Below are 18,577 nucleotides of genomic sequence, written 5' to 3' on the forward strand. Positions count from 1 at the left end.
AAGTTAAACATATCAGGCAGTTTTATTTTGTATTTAGATTAATCTAGGGACAGAGTAGCATAATTTATTAAAGCATGACTTTAAATTTGACACCATTTGCACAATAATTTTATAGGGATATTTTAGAAAATATATATTATGTAATAATGTACCTACCATATTACCCACCATAACCATTTAGAGACTTTTTGTTTCTCCCTCATTTCTTTTCTTTCCTACATATTTTTTTTTTTTTCTGAGTTGTAATTAAAAGCAAAACAAAAACAGAAACCCTGTGACTTGCCAAATTTGTTAAGGCCAGGTTCTTGTAGGACCTAAAGATGGACCTATTCAACTTACTGAAAGAGGTCTAAATCTTCTGGGATACAAATTCACTCCAGTGGATTTAGATGTTCTGTTATTGAGCAAATTGCTGGTTCTGATTAAAAGATGATGGTAAATGTTACTCCTTACAGAAAATTGGAGTTTTCTTGGTAACCAATTCATTGTCTGACATCAGGAATATTTTCTGTTTATATCCTATTTTTGATGACTACTACAATGGATGATATTTTGAGGAGTAAAAAATGAAGTTTATAGAAATTCAGATGTTGAGTTAACTAAAAGGGTTAGTGGCTTATAACAGGAAAGAAATGAAAGAGAATAAAACCTTTCTTTTTGAAAGCTGGTAATGCCACTTATAGACTGAGAGTACCATCTGGACCCATTTAAAGGAATCCCAACAGGAGCACTCCTTCTGTACCAATGACTTACGTTGAAACTGGCCCTAAGAGAGCAGCAAATGCAAAAATGTAACAGGAAGCAATTCTCAGAAAAGAAAGCATCTCTTCTCATGGAATATTTCCCCTATGTTGGTAAAAACAAAGTGTATGTATGAAGACTTTAGCTTTGAATCTGTAGATTGCTTTGGGTAGTATATTCATTTTCACAATGTTGATTCTTCCAGTCCAAGAACATGGTATATCTCTCCATCTGTTTGTATTGTCTCTAATTTCTTTCATCAGTGTCTTACAGTTTTCTGCATACAGGTCTTTTGTCTCCTTAGGAAGGTTTATTCCTAGGTATTTTATTCTTTTTGTTGCAGTGGTAAGTGGGATTGTTTCCTTAATTTCTCTTTCAGATTTTTCGTCGTTAATGTATAGGAATGCAAGAGATTTCTGTGCATTAATTTTGTATCCTGCTACTTTACCAAATTCATTGATTAGATCTAGTAGCCATCTGGTAGCATCTTTAGGATTCTCTATGTATAGTATCATGTCATCTGAAACAGTGACAGCTTTACTTCTTCTTTTGTGATTTGGATTCCTTTTATTTCTTTTTCTTCTCTGATTGCTGTGACTAAAACTTCCAAAACTATGTTGAATAACAGTGAGAGTGGACATCCTTGTCTTGTTCCTGATCTTAATAGAAATGGTTTCAGTTTTTCACCATTGAGAATGATGCTGGCTGTGGGTTTGTCATATATGGTTGAGGTAGGTTCCTTCTATGTCCACTTTCTGGAGAGTTTTTAATATAAATCGGTGTTGAATTTTGTTGAAAGTTTTTCTGCATCTATTGAGATTATCATATGGTTTTTATCCTTCAGTTTGTGAATATGGTGTATCACATTGATTGATTTGCGTATATTGAAGAATCCTTGCATTCCTGGGATAAAACCCACTTGATCATGGTGTGTGATCCTTTTAATGTGCTGTTGGATTCTGTTTGCTGGTATTTTGTTGAGGATTTTTGCATCTATGTTCATCAGTGATATTGGCCTGTAGTTTTCTTTCTTTGTGACATCTTTGTCTGGTTCTGGTATCAGGGTGATGGTGGCTTTGTAGAATGAGTTTGGGAATGTTCCTTCCTCTGCTATATTTTGGAAGAGTTTGAGAAGAATGGGTGTTAGCTCTTCTCTAAATGTTTGATAGAATTCACCTGTGAAGCATCTGGTCTTGGGCTTGTGTTTGCTGGAAGATTTTTAATCACAGTTTCAATTTCTGTGCTTGTGATTGGTCTGTTCATATTTTCTATTTCTTCCTGGTTCAGTCTTGGAAGTTTGTACTTTTCTAAGAATTTTTCCATTTCTTCCAGGTTGTCCATAAGGGGGAAGGGTAAGCTGGGACGAAGTGAGAGAGTGGCACTGAAATATATACATTACCAAATGTAAAATAGTTAGTGGGAAGCAGCCACATAGCACAGGGAGATTAGCTCGGTGCTTTGTGACCACCTAGAGGTGTGGGATAGGGAGGGTGGGAGGGAGATGCAAGAGGGAGGAGATATGGCTATATATGTATATGTATAGCTGATTCACTTTGTTATACAGCAGAAACTAACACACCATTGTAAAACAATTATACTCCAATAAAGATGGTAACAACAACAACAAACTTTAGCTTTATTCATTGAAACTAAGAGCTTGAACTTACTGAAAAATATATCCAGCTAATATGCTCATCCATTTTTCTGAATTGGGTTTTAATAGTGACATCCTGAAGGCACAACCAGTTCTCTGTATCCCCAAATGGCATTCATGACATTAAATACAAATAATGACATAAATTACATCTTTTGTAATTTTCTGCATACTATGAAGCTCATATTAGTCTGGAAACAGCTTTTATCCTAAATTGAAATATGCTGCGTAAGCTTTTGGTCCAGGTATGATTATTCCTATCAGATATTTAAAAAATGGTCATAAGAGGCTGCTGTGAGCAGCAGGGCCTTTCTTATACACGTGTTTAACTTCATGCACATCCAAATATAACTGAAAATTTTAGGTTTTATTTTTTTGTCTTCACATGTTGTCTGAGACCTGCTGGTTTTTAGATAGCTATTATGAAAGCTTACAAAATATGAAGTTGTACTCACCTTTACTACTTTCTTCCCAGCTCCCACTAGAGGTCTCATTATACAAAACTTGGCCCTCTACATTTAGGCTCTGGTAGCAAATGTCTTACTTCCTTTTTTGCTCCTTGAACTAAAATAATAATCTGGATGCCTAAAATGTAGTAATGGAGGGAGACAGGTTCATCAGACCCTTTATTCCTAGTTTTAGCATTGTAGCCTGTTAGAACCAGAAGTGGTCATATTATCTGTTCTCTCCCTTCTTAGGAGAATTTAGGAGCCCAGTCGTGATTGAATCACACAGTAAATTGGGTTTAGAGCCGAAACTGAGACTTTCTGGTTCCTGTCTCTGCTCTCTCAGTGTCAGTATAGCTGAATCCACTTGTGGATGGATCCTGTAGCCAGACTTTGACCTGCCGGATTTCTCTCATGGTTGAGTTCCTGTGTTGTCCTCTCTTCACTTCCCCATCCCATCTTCTTGAAGATTCTTTGCCAGCAGAGCTTGGGATCTGGTGTACTAAAAGTTGGTTTTGGATATTTTTATAGTCCCAGAATTTCAGAATTCCCTGGCTTTTCTGTGATTAGTTGATAGGATTTAGCTTTTGCTTGGAGCTCTGATTTTTCTTTTCTCTGTCTGATCACCCTCCTTAGTATACATCTGCCTTCCAGGTTGCCTCTTTTTGGGAACCAGTGGTCTCACTAATGACCACTCTGGCTTCTTCTACCTGAACCCTTTGAGATGAAGGTGTTTTAGTTTTCTGTTGCTATGTAGCAAATTGCCACAAATGTAAGGGTTTAGAACAAATTACACTTATTATATCACCATTTCTTCTGTGCCAGGAATCTGGCATGACACTGGGTTCTTTGCTCAGAGTCTCATGTGACTGAAATCCAGGTGTGGGCTGCAGTTGCTGTATCATCTGAGGCTGGGGTCCTCTTCCAAGCTTATTCAGGTTATTGGCAGAATTCATTTCCTTCTGGTTGTAGAACAGGAGTCCCTGTAGGACAGTCCCCCTGACTGTTGACCAGGGGGCCCACACATTCCTTGACATACAGTCTTTTCATCTTCAAGCCAGCAGTGGAGAACTTCTTATGTAGGGAGTCCCTCTAGTACTCTGAATCTCTGACTTCCCCCTCAGCCACCAGCCATAAAAAACTCTCTGCTTTCAAAAACTCAATGTGATTAAGTCAGGACAACTCAGATAACCTTCCTATCTTAAAGTCAACTGATCTGGAACCTTAATTACATCAGCACAATCCCTTCATGGCAGTACCTAGATTACTGTTTGGTTAGATAACTGGAAGAAGATATGCTTTGCCAGGTTTTGAGAATACTGGGGGCAATCTTACAATTCTGCTTATAGATGGGAATCATTCTAATTCAGGGTGACTGCTGTCTTAGAACTATTACTCTCTTCTTCTGGTTCTGTAACATTCAACATCTGCTTAAGTGCCCTGACTAGCTATCCTGGTACTAATCATTTCTGAAGTTTGAATCAAACTCTTGTTTCTCTTTGGGACCTTTTCACCCTGTCTGTTCCTTCAGCAAGTTCCACATGCTGGACACCTGCAAGCAGTCAAAACCTAGAAAATATCTCCTTTAATATTTCAGGATGTTAATAAATTTCAAATTGTTAATCAGTATTATTTTTATGTAATTTTTATTGTAGCTCCTAAGCTGGGGACAATATCTACTGTTAGCATACCTTCTGAGCTTTAAATTTGATTTTGATGCTTATCTTTGGGTGGAGATTGAACATATTCTTCAGCTGTGTGACTTTCCAATCTGTTGAACACACAGTACAGTTTATGAATTAGTCTTTCCACTTCCACCAGCATGACCTGGATAGAAAGAAAAGAGCCTCAGAAATGGATATTCAACTATTATTCATCTGAGTTGTAGTCATCCTCAGATAAAATCCAAAATTATAAAGAAAAAGATATTGAAAAGGTCAACTGTAGATTTGGGGCCATAACCTCCAGCTACATATTTAATCTCCAGCTACTTGGCCTCATTAAAGTAACTCATATTCTCCCTACTGCTTGTCTGCTACCAGAATATTTCCCCTCTGATTCTTCACCTTGAAGTCTAAGCTTCAATGTCATTTTCCATAAAGTATGTAGCAGCCCACCTCCCCTTATTCTCTGTCTCAGCATCCTATTTATTTCATTTTTTATTTTCCCCACCTTCCACAACAGTATAATCTCAAAATGGGCAGTGATATGCTGTCAGTTTATCATGGTATCGTCATCACCTGCATATGTTGGACACAAGGCAGATTTTCAGAAAATATTTGTTGAATAAACACATGGACTAAAAATTACTAAAGTTGAAACATGAAAAATACATGGTAAGAAAGTGAAGAATATGTGCTTTTTTGAGCTGTAACAGAAACAATGAAAATGAATGCCCCCCCCCCAACCCCATGGGTATTTACTTTGTCAGTCAATTGCTTAAAGTCCAAATTGGGTTTTTATGTGTGACTTGATTTTACAGAGGGGAGTGATCTAGCAAAAAAAAAAATAGTTAATAATAGCAAAGAGGTTGTTGAAACACAACTCTTACCCCACTGATATTTAGACACAAGTTTCAATCAATTCAAAAGTTTGAAAGGCATATCGATATTTAGACCAGTCCAAACCAATACAAAAGCTTATAAGAAAAAGTTTATTAAAACTGGTAATGAAATTTAGGCTATTTAGCACATTAGGGAGGAATGATTCACTACAGGTAAGATAGGCACAATGGTGAGCTGATATAGACTCACAAAGGAAGATTAAAAGGTAGTGTAGTTAAATGGTTTCTTACACCAGCAAAATTTGTTATTGCCCTATTCACTTGCCTTAAATTTCAGACTATTTTTTTTAGTAACAAAGTTATCTAAAATAAGCACTCAAAAATAGCCTGAGGATTGTACTGTATATCATGAGCCCTCTGCTTCCCTCAAATAATTACTTTACTAAGCCCTCCCCTTGACAGAAAATCCCTGAAGCCAGCAACAGTCTAATCACAGGTTTGTAATAACTTTTAGAAATGTAAGTGTAATAAATATGAAGAGGCCTGATTTATGTTTCATTTCCCAGATGCAAAGTCTCTGGCACAATCCTCCATCCCTCAAGTGGCCGACATCACTTCCTACTTTCATAGATCATTTGAAAATTGCTGAACCTCTCATCAGAGGTTGGTGAAGAGAGGGCTGATTCTACTCCTTGATATGTATGACAGTAAATGCTTTAGGTAACCCCTTATTGTGAGAACATAGGGTAGTGTGCTGGGTTAACAGCCCGAGGAGACACCAATCGTCATGGGATTTGCTCTTCTTCCTTGTAAGATTTGCTCCTCCTCTAGGGAGAAGGTATCTTGGTAATGGCAGGCAGGTCAGTGCCCCTCCACACGGTTGCCCTACTGATTCCACTCTGCACACATCTCTTCTTGCCTAATCTCATGTACAGGAGGTGCTCTTCTCTCCACCTAGTCAAATCCTACCCATACTACAATATCTGCATGCTATTTAACATGCACTGGTTAAACACTTGTAAGTTAACTATGGATTGCCTGGTTATTTTACAAGTATATATATGTCTTATATTCTCAACTAGACCTTAAGCTACTTGAAAGAATTGCTATGTCTATACATTATGTAAGTTTTGTAGTGTGGAATGCAGAACAGAATCTTTTATTCATTCAGCAAATATCCATTGAACACCTACTATGTGTCAGACAGTCTTCTTGATACTAAGAATTTCAACAAAGTCTTGGCACTCATGACACATTTCTAGTAAGAGGAGATGGACTGTAATTTTTTAAAAGAAGATTAGGCAGGTTCAAGATGGCAGAAGAGTAAGACGCGGAGATCACCTTCCTCCCCACAGATACATCAGAAATACATCTACAGGTGGAACTGCTCCTATAGAACATCTACTGAATGCTGGCAGAAGACCTCAGACCTCCCAAAAGGCAAGAAACTCCCCACGTACCTGGGTAGGGCAAAAGAAAAAAGAAAAAACAGAGACAAAGAATAGGGACGGGACCTGCAGCAGTGGGAGGGAGCTGTGAAGGAGGAAAGGTTTCCACACACTACTAAGCCCCTTTGTGGGCAGAGACTGTGGGTGGCGGAGAGGGGAAGCTTCGGAGCCGCGGAGGAGAGCACAGCAACAGGGGTGCGGAGGGTAAAGCAGAGAGATTCCCGCACAGAGGACCAGTGCCGACCAGCACTCACCAGCCCGAGAGGCTTGTCTTCTCACCTGCCGGGATGTGCAGGGCTGGGAGCTGAGGCTCGGGCTTCGGTCGGATCGCAGGGAGAGGACAGGGGTTGGCTGCGTGAACACAGCCTGAAAGGGGCTAGTGTGCCACAGCTAGCCAGGACGGAGACCAGGAAAAGGTCTGGAACTGCTGAAGAGGCAAGAGACTTTCTCTTCCCTCTTTGTTTCCTGGTGCACGAGGAGAGGGAATTAAGAGCACTGCTTAAAGGAGCTCCAGAGATAGGCGCGAGCAGCGCGGACCCCAGAGACGGGCATGGGACGCTAAGGCTGCTGCTGCCGCCACCAAGAAGCCTGTGTACGAGCACAGGTCACTCTCCACACCGCGCCTCCCGGGAGCCTGTGCAACCCACCACTGCCAGGGTCCCATGATCCAGGGACAACTTCCCTGGGAGAACGCACGGCGCGCCTCAGGCTGGTGCAACGTCACACTGGCCTCTGCCGCCGCATCTGTACCCCTCCATCCTCCCAGCCTGAGTGTGCCAGAGCCCCCGAAGCAGCTGCTCCTTTAACCCCATCCTGTCTGAGTGAAGAACAGACGCCCTCAGGCAACCTACATGCAGAGGCGGGTCCAAATCCAAAGCTGAACCCCAGGAGCTGTGCGAACAAAGAAGAGAAAGGGAAATTTTTCCCAGCAGCCTCAGGAGTAGCGGATTAAATCTCCACAATCACCTTGATGTACCCTGCATCTGTGGAATACCTGTATACCTGAATACCTGAATAGACAACAAATCATCCCAAATTGAGGAGGTAGACTTTGGGGGCAATGATATATATATATATATTTTTTTTCGCTTTTTAACTTTCTGTAAGTGTGTATGTGTATGCTTCTGTGTGTGATTTGGTCTGTATAACTTTGCTTTCACCATTTGTCCTAGGGGTCTGTCTGTCCGTTGTTTTGTTTTGTTTTTTTACGTTTTAAAACTTTTTCTTAATAATTATTTTTTATTTTAATAACTATTTTATTTTACTTTATTTAATTTTATTTTATTTCATCCTCTTTCGTACTTTCTATTTTTTCTCCCTTTTATTCTGAGCCGTGTGGATGAAAGGCTCTTGGTGCTCCAGCCAGGAGTCAGTGCTGTGCCTCTGAGGTGGGAGAGCCAACTTCAGGACACTGGTCCACAAGAGACCTCCCGGCTCCACGTAATATCAAACGGCAAACATATCCCAGAAATCTCCATCTCAACACCAACACCCAGCTTCACTCAACGACCAGCAAGCTACAGTGCTGGATACCCTATGCCAAACAACTAGCAAGACAAGAACACAGCCACATCCATTAGCAGAGAGGCTGCCTAAAATCATAATAAGGCCACAGACACCCCAAAACACACTACCAGACGTGGACCTGTCCACCAGAAAGACAAGATCCAGCCTCATCCACCAGAACACAGGCACTAGTCCCCTCCACCAGGAAGCCTACACAACCCACTGAACCAACCTTAGCCACTGGGGAGAGACACCAAAAACAAAGGGAACTACGAACCTGCAGCCTGCAAAAAGGAGACCCCAAACACAGTAAGTTAAGCCAAATGAGAAGATAGAAAAACACACAGCAGATGAAGGAGCAAGGTAAAAACCCACCAGACCAAACAAATGAAGAGGAAACAGGCAGTCTACCTGAAAAAGACTTCAGAGTAATTATAGTAAAGATGATCCAAAATCTTGGAAATAGTATGGAGAAAATACAAGAAACGTTTAACAAGGACCTAGAAGAACTAAAGAGCAAACAAACAATGATGAACAACACAATAAATGAAATTAAAAACTCTCTAGAAGGAATCGATGGCAGAATAACTGAGGCACAAGAACGGATAAGTGACCTGGAAGATAAAATAGTGGAAATAACTACTGCAGAGCAGAATAAAGAAAAAAGAATGAAAAGAACTTAGGACAGTCTCAGAGACCTCTGGGACAACATTAAATGCACCAACATTCAAATTATAGGGGTCCTAGATGAGGAAGGGAAAAAGAAAGGGACTGAGAAAATATTTGAAGAGATTATAGTTGAAAACTACCCTAATATGGGAAAGGAAATAGTTAATCAAGTCCAGGAAGAACAGAGAATCCCATACAGGATAAATCCAAGGAGAAACAAGCGAAGACACATATTAATCAAACTATTAAAAATTAAATACAAAGAAAACATATTAAAAGCAGCAAGGGAAAAACAACAAATAACACACAAGGGAATCTCCATAAGGTTAATAGCTGATCTTTCAGCAGAAACTCTGCAAGCCAGAAGGGAGAGGCAGGACATATTCAAAGTGATGAAGGAGAAAAACCTACAACCAAGATTACTCTACCCAGCAAGGATCTCATTCAGATTTGACAGAGAAATTAAAACTTTTACAGACAAGGAAAAGCTGAGAGAGTTCAGCACCACCAAACCAGCTTTACAACAAATGCTAAAGGAACTTCTCTAGGCAAGAAGCACAAGAGAAGGAAAAGACCTACAATAACAAACCCAAAACAATTAAGAAAATGGGAATAGGAACATACATATCGATAATTACCTTAAATGTAAATGGATTAAATGCTCCCACCAGAAGACACAGACTGGCTGAATGGATACAAAAACAAGACCCATATATATGCTGTCTACAAGAGACCCACTTCAGACCTAGGGACACATACAGACTGAAAGTGAGGGGATGGAAAAAGATATTCCTTGCAAATGGAAATCAAAAGAAAGCTGGAGTAGCAATTTCATATCACACAAAATAGACTTTAAAATAAAGACTATTAGAAGAGACAAAGAAGGACACTATATAATGATCAAGGGATCAATCCAAGAAGAACATATAACAATTGTAAATATTTATGCACCCAACATAGGAGCACCTCAATATATAAAGCAAATGCTAACAGCCATAAAAGGGGAAACTGACAGTAACACAAAAATAGTAGGGGACTTTAACACCCCACTTTCACCAATGGACAGATCATCCAAAATAAAAATAAATAAAGAAACACAAGCTTTAAGTGATACATTAAACAAGATGGACTTAATTGATATTTATAGAACATTCCATCCAAAAACAACAGAATACACATTTTTCTCAAGTGCTGATGGAACATTCTCCAGGATAGATCATATCTTGGGTCACAAATCAAGCCTTGGTAAATTGAAGAAAATTGAAACCGTATAAAGTATCTTTTCCAACCAGAACGCTATGAGACTAGATATCAATTACAGGAAAAGATCTGTAAAAATTACAAACACATGGAGGCTAAACAATACACTACTTAATAACCAAGTGATCACTGAAGAAATCAAAGAGGAAATCAAAAAATACCTAGAAACAAATGACAATGAAAACACGATGACCCAAGACCTATGGGATGCAGCAAAAGCAGTTCTAAGAGGGAAGTTTATAGCAATACAATCCTACTGTAAGAAATAGGAAACATCTCAAACAAACAACCTAACCTTGCACCTAAAGCAATTAGAGAAAGAAAAACAAAAAAAACCCCAAAGTTAGCAGAAGGAAAGAAATCATAAAGATTAGATCAGAAATAAATGAAAAAGAAATGAAGGAAACGACAGCAAAGATCAATAAAACTAAAAGTTGGTTCTTTGAGAAGATAAACAAAATTGATAAACCATTAGCCAGACTCATCAAGAAAAAAAGGGAGAAGACTCAAATCAATAGAATTAGAAATGAAACAGGAGAAGTAACAACTGACACTGCAGAAATACAAGAGATCATGAGAGATTACTACAAGCAACTCTATGCCAATAAAATGGACAACCTGGAAGAAATGGACAAATCCTTAGAAATGCACAATCTGCCGAGACTGAACCAGGAATAAATAGAATATATGAACAGACAAATCACAGGCACTGAAATTGAAACTGTGATTAAGAATCTTCCAACAAACAAAAGCCCGGGACCAGATGGCTTCACAGGCGAATTCTATCACACATTTAGAGAAGAGCTAACACCTATCCTTCTCAAACTCTTCCAAAATATAGCAGAGGGAGGAACACTCCCAAACTCATTCTACGAGGCCACCGTCACCCTGATACAAAAACCAACAAAGATGTCACAAAGAAAGAAAACTACAGGCTAATATCACTGATGAACATACATGCAAAAATCCTCAACAAAATACTGGCAAACAGAATCCAACAACACATTAAAAGGATCTTACACCCTGATCAAGTGGGGTTTATTCCAGGAATGCAAGGATTCTTCAATATATGCAAATCAATAAACGTGATATACCATATTAACAAATTGAAGGAGAAAAACTGTATGATCATCTCAATAGATGCAGAGAAAGCTTTTGACAAAATTCAACACCCATTTATGATAAAAAACCCTGCAGAACGGCATAGAGGGAACGTTTCTCAACATAATAAAGGTCATATATGACAAACCCACAGCCAACATCATCCTCAATGGTGAAAAACTGAAAGAATTTCCACTAAGACGAGGAACAAGACAAGGTTGCCCACTCTCACCACTCTTATTCAACATAGTTTTGGAAGTTTTAGCCACAGTAATCAGAGAAGAAAAGGAAATAAAAGGAATCCAAGTTGGAAAAGAAGAAGTAAAGCTGTCACGGTTTGCAGATGACATGATACTATACATAGAGAATCCTAAAGATGCTACCAGAAAACTACTAAAGCTAATCAATGAATTTGGTAATGTAGCAGGATACAAAATTAATGCACAGAAATCTCTGGTATTCCTGTACACTAATGATGAAAATTCTGAAAGTGAAATTAAGAAAACACTCCCATTTCCCATTGCAACCAAAAGAATAAAATATCTAGGAATAAACCTACCTAAGGAGACAAAAGACCTGTATGCAGAAAATTATAAGACACTGATGAAAGAAATTAAAGATGATACAAACAGATGGAGAGATATACCACGTTCTTGGATTGGAAGAATCAACATTGTGAAAATGACTCTACTACCCAAAGCAATCTACACATTTAATGCAATCCCTATCAAACTACCACTGGCATTTTTCACAGAACTAGAACAAAAAATTTCACAATTTGTATGGAAACACAAAGGACCCCGAATAGGTCAAGCAATCTTGTGAACGAAAAGTGGAGCTGGAGCAATCAGGCTCCCTGACTTCAGACTATACTACAAAGCTACAGTAATCAAGACAGTATGGTACTGGCACAAAAACAGAAAGATAGATCAATGGAACAGGATAGAAAGCCCAGAGATAAACCCACACACATATGGTCACCTTGTCTTTGATAAAGGAGGCAGGAATGTACAGTGGAGAAAGGACAGCCTCTTCAATAAGTGGTGCTGGGAAAACTGGACAGGTACATGTAAAAGTATGAAATTAGAACACTCCCTAACACCATACACAAAAATAAACTCAAAATGGATTAAAGATCCAAATATAAGGCCAGAGACTATCAAACTCTTAGAGAAAAACATAGGCAGAACACTCTATGACATAAATCACAGCAAGATCCTTTATGACCCACCTCCTAGAGAAGTGGAAATAAAACCAAAAATAAACAAATGGGACCTAATGAAACCTAAAAGCTTTTGCAGAGCAAAGGAAACCATAAACAAGGTGAAAAGACAACCCTCAGAATGGGAGAAAATATTTGCAAATGAAGCAACTGACAAAAGATTAATCTCCAGAATTTACAAGCAGCTCATGCAGCTCAATATCCAAAAAACAAACAATCCAATCCAAAAATGGGCAGAAGACCTAAATAGACATTTCTCCAAAGAAGATATAGAGATTGCCAACAAACACATGAAAGAATGCTCAACATCATTAATCATTAGAGAAACACACTGGTCAGAATGGACATCATCAAAAAATCTAGAAACAATAAATGATGGAGAGGGTGTGGAGAAAAGGGAACACTCTTGCACTTTTGGTGCAAATGTAAATTGATACAGCCACTATGGAGAACAGTATGGAGGTTCCTTAAAAAACTAGGAATAGAAATACCATACGACCCAGCAATCCCACTACTGGGCATATACCCTGAAAAAACCAGAATTCAAAAAGAGTCATGTACCAAAATGTTCATTGCAGCTCTATTTACAATAGCCTGGACATGGAAGCAACCTAAGTGTCCATCAACAGATGAATGGATAAAGAAGATGTGGCACATATATACAATGGAATATTACTCAGCCATACAAAGAAACGAAATTGAGTTATTTGTAGTGAGGTGGATGGACCTAGAGTCTGTCATACAGAGTGAAGTAAGTCAGAAAGAGAAAAACAAATACCGTATGCTAACACATACATATGGAATCTCAGAAAAAGAAAAAAAGGTCATGAAGAACCTAGGGGTAAGACAGGAATAAAGACACAGACCTACTAGAGAATGGACTTGGGGATATGGGGAGGGGGAAGGGTAAGCTGTGACAAAGTGAGAGAGTGGCATGGACATATATACACTACCAAAATTAAAATACATAGCTAGTGGGAAGCAGCTGCATAGCACAGGGGGATCAGCTCGGTGATTTGTGACCACCTAGAGGGGTGGGATAGGGAGGGTGGTAGGGAGGGAGAGACAAGAGGGAAGGGATATGGGAACATATGTATATTTATAACTGATTCACTTTGTTATAAAGCAGAAACTAACACACCATTGTAAAGCAATTATACTCCAATAAGGTTGTTAAAAAAAAGATTAAATTTATAAGCTTTTGCACAGCAAAGGAAACCATAAACAAGATGAAGAGACAACCCTGAGAATGGGAGAAAATATTCACAAAGGAAGCAACTGACACAGGATTAATCTCCATGTATACAAGCAGCTCATGCAGCTCAATATCAAAAAAAAAAGAACCCAATCCAAAAATGGGTGGAAGACCTAAATAGACATTTCTCTAAAGAAGACATAGAGATGGGCAACAAACACATGAAAAGATGCTCAGCATCACTAATTATTAGAGAAATGCAAATCAAAACTGCAATGAGGTATCACCTCACACTGGTCAGAATGGCCATGATCAAAAATACTGCAAAGAATAAATGCTGGAGAAGGTGTGGAGAAAAGGGAACCCTCATACAGTGTTGGTGGGAATGTAAATTGATACAGCCACTACTGAGAACAGTATCGAGGTTCCTTAAACAGCTAAAATAGAACTACCATATGACCCAGCAATCCCACTACTGGGCATATACCCTGAGAAAACCAATTCAGTAAGACACATGCACCCCAATGTTCATAGCACTATTTACAATAGCCAGGACATGGAAGCAACGTAAATGTCCATCAACAGAGAAATGGATAAAGAAGATGTGGTACATATATATAATGGAATGTTAGCCATAAAAAGGAACAAAATTGGGTCATTTGTAGAGATGTAGATGGACCTAGAGAGCGTCATAAAGAGTGAAGTAAGTCAGAAAGAGAAAAACAAATATGGTATATTAACGCATATATGTGGAATCTAGAAAAATGGTATAGATGACCTTATTTGCAAAGCAGACGTAGAGAACAAATGTATGGATATCAAGGGGGAAGGGGGTGGGGTGGGAGGAATTGGGAGATTGGGATTGACACATATACACTATTGATACTATGTATAAAATAGACAACTGATGGGAACATACTGTATAGCACAGGGAGCTCTACTTAATGCACTGTGGTGACCTAAATTGGAAGGAAATCCAAAAGGGAAGGGATATATGTATATGTATGGCTGGTTCATTTTGCTGTGCAGTAGAAGCTAACACAACATTGTAAAGCAACTATACTCCCATAAAAATTAATTAAACAGAAAAAGAATGTCAGATAGTGATTAAGGCTTTGCAGTGAATTAACAACCGACAAGGTGACAGAGAGGGCCTGGGGCTTTACTTTAGGCAGAGTAGTTACAGAAGGTCAGAGGAGAAGGTAGCATTTGTACTGTCTGAGTGGCTAGATGTGGCCAGCCATGTGGCTAGCAGAGGGGAGAATTTTCTAGGCAAAGCAAACAGCTACTGCAAAAGACCTATTTAGGAATCGGATTAGAGGAAAGGGGGTGTCAGGAAGAAGAAGCTATTGCATAGTTGCAGCAAGAAAAGGAAATTATTATTTGGGGCTGAGTTTTTTAACATCAAATTGGTAAAAGCCATTATACAATACATGTGCTCTAATAGACCTACATCCCAAAGTACTACTAGAACCCTGTAGATGGTGAGACCCACGCTGTTCACAGAGTGCAGAAATTTATGCTGGGTCTAAATCTTGATGCAGGAATAATTTTGCTGTGGGGAACAGCACGTCCAAAAGCCCAGAATACAAAGATGAGTGGTGAGGAGGGGATTGATGGGAAGTTGATATGCCTGGAGATTAAATATATAGTGGGAACAGTGGAAGCTGACTGTCTTATTGTCCAGCAGGAAAATAAAAAGAAGCCTTTGGACCTGGCCTTCGACTTCTGAGAGCAACTTATATTTATAGTGGAAAATCACATTAGGTGGCAAAAAACATCCAATACAACCTTACGATAGAGTCCTTTTTTAGAATATAACTTACCTGAATCAAGGGGATTTAACACCTTAAATTGCCTGCTTTATATTTATATAGTGGTTTTGTCTAAAAAAATTTTTTTGTGCACATTTAAAATTCCTGTTCATTTAAAATAGGCCAGGGATTGTCAGACTTTTTCTGTCAAGGGTCCCATAGTAAATAGTTTTAGATTTGTGGACCATGCAGTCTCCCTCACAACTACTCAACTCTACTTTTGTAATGCCAAAAACACCCATTGGCTATACATAAACAAATGAGCATTTCTGTGTTTCAGGGATATTTTATTTACAAAAAAGATGTGGTAGGCAGTATTTGGTCTGCTGGCCATGGTTTTCTAACCCCTGCAGTCGGCAAAGCTGTGATTAGATTCTGTTATAATTGAGTGTAATAGGCCACAAGAAGAGAAGTAGAAGCTTTCCACTGGAAAGTACTGTTTTTGGTTGTCATTAACATAAAATCTTGTAATGCTCCCTCTTTGCTAAAATTTAAAACTGTTTGCACTCAATTTTGGAGCCCTGCCTTGTGAAATCTATTTTGGCCTTTTGGACATTTTCTGTCTGTCTTCTCCCACTTCTTACTTCTCGAAGGTAGTCTACAAACTTGATCTTGTCAATTACTAGCTATATGGTAATTTATTGTGTGTGTAGTCATTTGAAAGAATGCATGTCCTCATTTTTAACTTTAGTTTATATTATTCACTTTTTTGTGTGGGAGTATTCTGTAGGTATTGGTTTCAATTTAATAGGTATGTGTTAAATCGAATTGACTAAAATGTTTGGTGGGCACACAGAGACATATATCCAAAATAAGTGTTTGGCTGGGTATTCTTTATATAAATACACATAAGAAGCATTACAAAAAAAAAAAAAAGGACTTTTTTTTTTTGTCCTTTGATCTACTTAGTGGTAAATCAATTATAAGTTATTTTCCTTCAGCCGACATCCTTTCTAACCTTTTGGCCAATTATAAGCTTATTAGTATGATCTTTGGAAAGCATCAGCATGATACCACTGACTTAAAAGTCATAGTTGGGAAGCAAAGGTGTTTGGAGTAAGTCAAATTAGTATATCTACAGCACATCTCTGTTGTTTTTTTTTTTAACATCTTTATTGCAGTATAATTGCTTTACAATGGTGTGTTAGTTTCTGCTTTATAACAAAGTGAATCAGTTATACATATACATATGTCCCCATATCTCTTCCCTCTTACGTCTACCTCCCTCCCACCCTCCCTATCCCACCTCTCTAGATGGTCACAAAGCACCGAGCTGATCTCCCTATGCTATGCGGCTGCTTCCCACTAGCTATGTATTTTACTTTTGGTAGTGTATATATGTCCATGCCACTCTCTCACTTTGTCACAGCTTACCCTTCCCCCTCCCCATATCCTCAAGTCCATTCTCTAGTAGGTCTGTGTCTTTATTCCCATCTTGCCCCTAGGTTCTTCATGACCTTTTTTTTTTCTTAGATTCCATATATATGTGTTAGCATACGGTATTTGTTTTTCTCTTTCTGACTTACTTCACTCTGTATGACAGACTCTAGGTCCATCCACCTCATTACAAATAACTCAATTTCATTTCTTTGTATGGCTGAGTAATACTCCATTGTATATATGGGCCACATCTTCTTTATCCATTCATCTGTTGGTGGACACTGAGGTTGCTTCCATGTCCTGGCTATTGTAAATAGAGCTGCAATGAACATTTTGGTACATGACTCTTTTTGAATTCTGGTTTTCTCAGGGTATATGCCCAGTAGTAGGATTGCTGGGTCGTATGGTAGTTCTATTTTTAGTTTTTTAAGGAACCTCCATACTGTTCTCCATAGTGGCTGTATCAATTTACATTCTCACCAACAGCAGCACATCTCTTTTAATTAGTTTTCATCTCTTGGGGGTGTGATTGCAGAGTAATTTAGCAACATAAAGTTGTTATCTTAGTTGATAATTATATACAGAGAGAGATACAAAAATTTAAGGAAACAGTTGCTATTTAAAGAGAGCATGTAGGACTTTATCTTCTGTGCTACATATAATTTAGCTTTTAAATGAAATTGCTTTTGAATTTGATATGACTACTTTTTTCTATTAGTTTAATTGAATTTTTTATAGGATGCTGAGTAGACCACATATTAAAGGCAAAAACAATATAGCAAAATCTATTTTTGTAATGTTAAGCATGACTTTCAAATGTCTCTTGTTTTTCTTACTAATTTTTTTTTAAAGTCTCTAAATGTATATCAATATCTTTACTCTCTTCTGTAATTCAGAATTTGGTGTCTGAGTTAACATTTCATATTCTGTGTTATCATGATTTTTACAATAGTGAAAATTTCTTTTCCTGAGATCTAGCCAGATTTGCCCAGCATTCTGATGGCATCCTCATCATAGCTTTGTACCAAGATAAGATAATCTTTTCTATATTTTCTCTAATACTGGTAATACTCTACATCTTAGAGGAATGTTTTGGCTTCAGTACAAAGTTAGATAAGTTTATCAGCAATTATTTAATTATTCCTAGATTTAATAAAAACATCTTAGCTTGGGCTGTTATAGCAAAATATCATAGATGGTATGGCTTATAAACAACAGAAACTTATTTCTCACTGCTCTGGGGGCTGGGAAGATTAAGGTGCTGCCGAGTTGGTGTTTGATGAAGGCTCTCTTCCTGGCTGCATATGGCTGTTTTTTCATTGTACCTTCATATTGTGGAAGGAAAGTGAGCTAGCTCCCTGGACTCTTCTTCTAAGGGCATTAATCCCACCCTCATAGCCATATCACCTCCTGAAGTCCCTATCTCCAAATACCATCACACGGAGATTATAAATTCAACATGTGAATTGTGGTGGGAGAGTCCCAACACACAAACCTTCAGTCCATAGCATTTGGTTATGTGAATTATTTTCCACAATTCCTATTTGGCCGTACCTCAACTTGACATGTTTTTCCTTAACTTTCTCAGAGCCTTTTCCCGAAGTCGATCTCTGTCACGCGGTATTTCATTGCCTAGAA

The 18,577-nt window shown here is 38.4% G+C and overlaps 2 protein-coding genes across 14 annotated transcripts in view; one reads left to right on the plus strand and one right to left on the minus strand.

Annotated features, from left to right (window-relative positions):
* LOC307181738 (uncharacterized protein) overlaps positions 1-18,577 on the minus strand; it is an 817,010-nt gene that overhangs the window by 73,344 nt on the left and 725,089 nt on the right. For 11 of the 12 annotated variants that reach the window (XR_013827019.1, XM_079912525.1, XM_079912522.1 and 8 more), the window contains 2 exons: positions 18,494-18,571; positions 4,533-4,668 (listed from right to left, as the gene is read on the minus strand). The gene's annotated coding sequence lies outside the window, so the exon portion shown is untranslated. The remainder of the gene's footprint in view (positions 1-4,532; positions 4,669-18,493; positions 18,572-18,577) is intronic. The other variant, XM_079912526.1, reaches the window with a different exon arrangement.
* WDR72 (WD repeat domain 72) overlaps positions 1-18,577 on the plus strand; it is a gene marked incomplete at its 5' end in the record, with an annotated part of 189,676 nt that overhangs the window by 63,391 nt on the left and 107,708 nt on the right. The window lies entirely within an intron of this gene.

Source organism: Stenella coeruleoalba (genome assembly GCF_951394435.1).
Source record: "Stenella coeruleoalba genome assembly, chromosome: 2".
NCBI classification, from domain to species: domain Eukaryota; kingdom Metazoa; phylum Chordata; class Mammalia; order Artiodactyla; family Delphinidae; genus Stenella; species Stenella coeruleoalba.